Source organism: Danio rerio, chromosome 8 (assembly GCF_049306965.1).
Source record: "Danio rerio strain Tuebingen ecotype United States chromosome 8, GRCz12tu, whole genome shotgun sequence".
NCBI lineage: Eukaryota > Metazoa > Chordata > Actinopteri > Cypriniformes > Danionidae > Danio > Danio rerio.
This window is the reverse complement of record NC_133183.1, coordinates 48,860,718-48,865,181: the sequence shown is the minus strand read 5'-3', so window position 1 is coordinate 48,865,181 and position 4,464 is coordinate 48,860,718. Positions and strand designations below refer to the sequence as shown.

At 32.3% G+C, this 4,464-nt stretch overlaps 1 long non-coding RNA gene across 1 annotated transcript; it reads left to right on the top strand.

The window, feature by feature from the left end:
• Positions 1–1,867: 1,867 nt before the first annotated feature.
• Positions 1,868–3,466, top strand: LOC141375900 (uncharacterized). Its single transcript, XR_012384706.1, has 2 exons — positions 1,868–1,932; positions 2,099–3,466. It is a non-coding gene; the product is annotated as an uncharacterized lncRNA (long non-coding RNA).
• The last annotated feature ends 998 nt before the right edge of the window (positions 3,467–4,464 follow it).

Below are 4,464 nucleotides of genomic sequence, written 5' to 3'. Positions count from 1 at the left end.
TATTCTTTTTTCTTTTTTTTTTCAGTAGGACAATTAAAGAAGATTTATAACTAAAATTGTTGTCCTTGATGATTCATAAAATGTAAGTCAATGTCCAACAGCACTTTGAGAGTAAAAAAATACATATGTGCAAAACAAAATTAATACTCGTGACAATACATTGAGGTCTTGTAAAGCAAAACTATTAGCCTGTGTTAAAAACTGAACTCCTATCACATGATTTTGTGTCCCAAAATTTCATGAATGCACTCAGAACTGTTTGCTGTTCAGGCTGTGGTTTAATAGTAATGCTGTTGTAAATAATGTACAGTTTCTTGCATAGACTGATACTTGTTCTTCAGAAGTATCATTGAAAGCCTTCAGTAATTCATGTAGTTATGTTTGTGTTCAGACTTTTTTAATTCTCAAAGTAGCGCTAGCTGTTGACTTACTTTTTATGAATCGCCAGTGACCTCAGTTTAAGCTAAAAAAAATCAGCTTTAATATTCTAGAAACAAACATTGAATATAGAGTAAATTACCAGTAAATTCATTTAATTGTTTGAGCTATTTATCACTTTAAAGCACAACAGCTGGTCACAGCAAAATTAAAATTAAAATGACAACTGTGTACTTTATTTACCCTTGAAACATGCCGTTTAGGAGTGAATGATTTACAAAGTTGTCTTTTTAAAGGAGCAATACACTTGTTTTCTTGGATGTAGGTTCGTTTTACATGAGTTTTAGCATTTTTGAATCCATTCAGCTGATCTCCAGGTCTGACGGGAGAACTTTTAGCTTAGCTTAGCATAAATCATTGAATCGGATTAGACCATTAGCATCGCTCTCTAAATTTGATTGAAATCTATAGAAAATGAACATTTTAGGTCGATATTGCTAGGAAATATATTCTCATTCTGACGTAATTAACGAATTTTCACACCCGAACAGGAGTATAGTTTCTAGCATGTTTACAGTCATGAAAATAGCAACTTTTTTAGTAAACAATGTAACTAAAGAAGAGTTAAGCTTTATATAAGAAAATTATCGTTATTATTATGAAACCGATTTATCAATGATTTATGCTAAGCTAAAAGTCCTTCCGCCAGACGTAGATTAGCTTAATGATTAGCTTAATGGATAAAAAAAATTGTAAAACTCAGCTGTTTAACTCTAGGGGAGTTGTAAAACGAGCCTATTTAAGGGGAGAGTTCCTTTAAGGGTGTCTCATACTTTTTTTAATCCTGAGCAATTTTTGTTTTCCTGAGAGTTTTTTTGGTTGTTCAACACACAAAAAAAAAAAAACAAATATGAACACATTTTATTAAAAGATTTGCTAATTTCTTGTGTTTAAACTGGTCTTCCAAACAGTATATGTGATTTGTCTGTTTAACACGTCTGATATATTTATGTTGTTGCTAATATGAGAGAAACTGAAGACTGTAAACCTTTTTCATCTCAAGCCTCCAGATGGCGCACTTTCCCTACAATTCATCCATTTCATTTACTCAAACGTCTGCTATAACCATGTTACATTGGGAATTTATTTAGACTCGTCATCAATCATCATCTGTGTAGAGAGAAATGTTACAAAACAGCTACAACTTTATTTTTCCTCACAAACACTTGATTACAAGTTATAGGGAGTTATATTTTGTTCTCGTTTTAATAATAGCTGAGACATTCTGACAGTTTTTGTGAAAATTTTCAGCTGCATCTTAATATTTTTGTTGAAATTATGGGAGCACTGTTTGCATTTTGTTTGTTTTTTTCGATTAATACTTTGGCAAAACACTTTGGTTTATACGTCTAATATATAATCAATCAACTGACTGTCGCATATAGATTTTGTACAAATAAAAGCACTTCTAATAATGCGCTGTGTTTTATGTGCAGTTTCCCACCGGCTTCACAGGACGTGTCTGTTTTCTGTCACCGCTGAGCTTCAATTACCGTAAGCAAAGCCATCAAAGAGGCTGCTGTAAACCGAAACCTTAATGCTGTGGTTCATCTGAAATGGCCTGTGTTAAGTAGCAAATTAGAGAGCGTCTTTCTTTCTTTTCTTTTCTTTTTTCTCTGTCTGACGTCTAAAACCTACGTCTCTGGGCACAAATTATCAGTGACAACTGCCTGCCTGAGGTCAAGCTGGAGCTTTGCACAAACTGCTGACCATTAGTTGAGATGAAGACACCTGTTTCTTATTTCCGATAGTTTAATTTTGTGTTTTTAATGTAGCTTTTGTTATTTTTCTCAGAACAGCACTTGTAATAGTTGAATTATAAATAATTATAAATAAGTTTTACACTCAATAAGGTGAGATTTGTTTAATAAAAAGACAATAAAAGGTCATTTTGGAATATCTATATATTCAATCCCAGTTGTAAGAGCAACAAACAATAAATTGACTTCAAGTTGATCATTTGGAAAAGTGGCATAAGGTTGATACTTGCAATAGACCTATTGTAACCTGCATGAACTAAAGATTTTCATAGAAATCAATCAAGTTTGGTGAAGAAAAAGTAATGGTTTGGGGTTACATTCAGTATATTTAGGTATCAAGACATTTGTGCTGCCCATGACATTACAAACCACGAGAGAGGGCAAATTGTTCAGCAGGATAGCGCTCCTTCTCATACTTCAGCCTCCATATCAAAGTTTCTGAAAGCAAAGAAGCTCAAGTTGCTCCAGGATAGGCCAGCCCAATCACCAGATATGAACATTATTGAGCGTGTCTAGGGTAAAATGTAGGAGGAGGCATTTAATGTAGCAAGAACACTTTATTTGCCTTTTTAGATGAGTTTATTAATGTGTTTTTTGAGTCAATGCAGAGATGTATGGATGCAGTAGTCCAAGCTCAAGGAGGTCATGCACAATATTAAAACTGTTTCCACTGCACCATGACTTTATATTCTGTACTGTACATTATTTCTGTTAAGTGACAAAACTTTTGACTAAGCCAAGTCAGACCTTACTGTCCTAATTAAATGATTAAATATCAAGCCATGATCATATTTTATGTTGGTAAAATAAGTGTAATCTAGAGGACATTGCCTTTCATATAAGCCACTTATGATACCAAATGATCAACTAGAAGTCAAGTTATTATTTGTTGTTCCTAAAATCTGGATAGGTGGCAAGACTTTTGTCAGATAGTGTGTGTATGTATATGTATATATAGATAGATATTTCGTCACCTTGGAATAATAGGGTTCTATCTGTGTTCTGAATGTTTTTGAGATAATGAGCTTCAAAGTTTTTGCATTCCATAGCAAACAGTATGCGTGTAACATTTGTTTTTTTTTTTTTTATAAAATGTCTTAAAATGTAAACAACTTATATTAAAAAAAACATCCCATAATGTAAATAAGTTGTCCTTTATTAAGAAAACGTCAATAACTCAATTTTGACAAAAATGTCAGGTAGAACCTTATAATTCTAAGGTGACGGTATACACTATTAAAAATAAATAAAATAATATTTTAGCATAATCTTCAATGTCTGATTATGATGCTGTACACTGAAAAACATGCAGGGTTCAGAACGGTTAATTGACATTGTCCCAACACATCAATTAGGTTATTTTAAGATATTTAAGTGAATTGAACATAAATCAATTGGTTATCCCCAAAAGATGTCAAGAACTGTGTTATTTCAGCTCATTTTAAAGTAGTTTAAACAAGAAGCAAAAATATTTTTGAGTGTCCTTACTATTATTTAGTTTGTTACTATTGTTAAGTTTTTGTGAAATATTTTTTGTTTGTTTTTATTAATACTATTCGTAATTAAACATTTTAGGAAAACATTTGTTTTCAGTGACTTTAATCATCTTTGATTTAACAAAATGGTTAAAAAAACAATTTTACAATTTGTTTAAAGTTTAATTTTGTTAATTGTACTAAAAACTGATAGTAGACAAGATATTCTGGCATTAGTTTTTTGCTGCATCTTGTAAAACTTTCACCCAAATATAAGAAAAAGGTGTTTTATTTATTTTTATAAAGAATGAAATGAGAAATTAAAAAAATATAAACTAATGAACGACTGAAGATAGTTCAAATGAATACTAAATAAAAACATTTTACACAAACATTTATATAACCAGATATTATTTAATAAAACTCATTATGAAAATAACAATAAAATGGCTCTAGATAGATCTTTAAATGTAGTTTTATTTTGTTAATCCTCAGATCTCATTTTCATTTAGATTTGGTATTTTATGATAAAGGGCGAAGCAGTGGCGCAGTAGGTAGTGCTGTCGCCTCACAGCAAGAAGGTCACTGGGTCGCTGGTTCGAACCTTGACTCAGTTGGCGTTTCTGTGTGGAGTTTGCATGTTCGCGTTGGATTCCTCCAGGTGCTCTAATCTCCTTCACAGTCCAAAGACATGCGGTACAGGTAAATTGGGTAGGCTAAAGTGTGTGTGTGTGTGTGTGTGTTTCCCAGAGATGGGTTGCGGCTGGAAGGGCATCCACTGCGTAAAAACA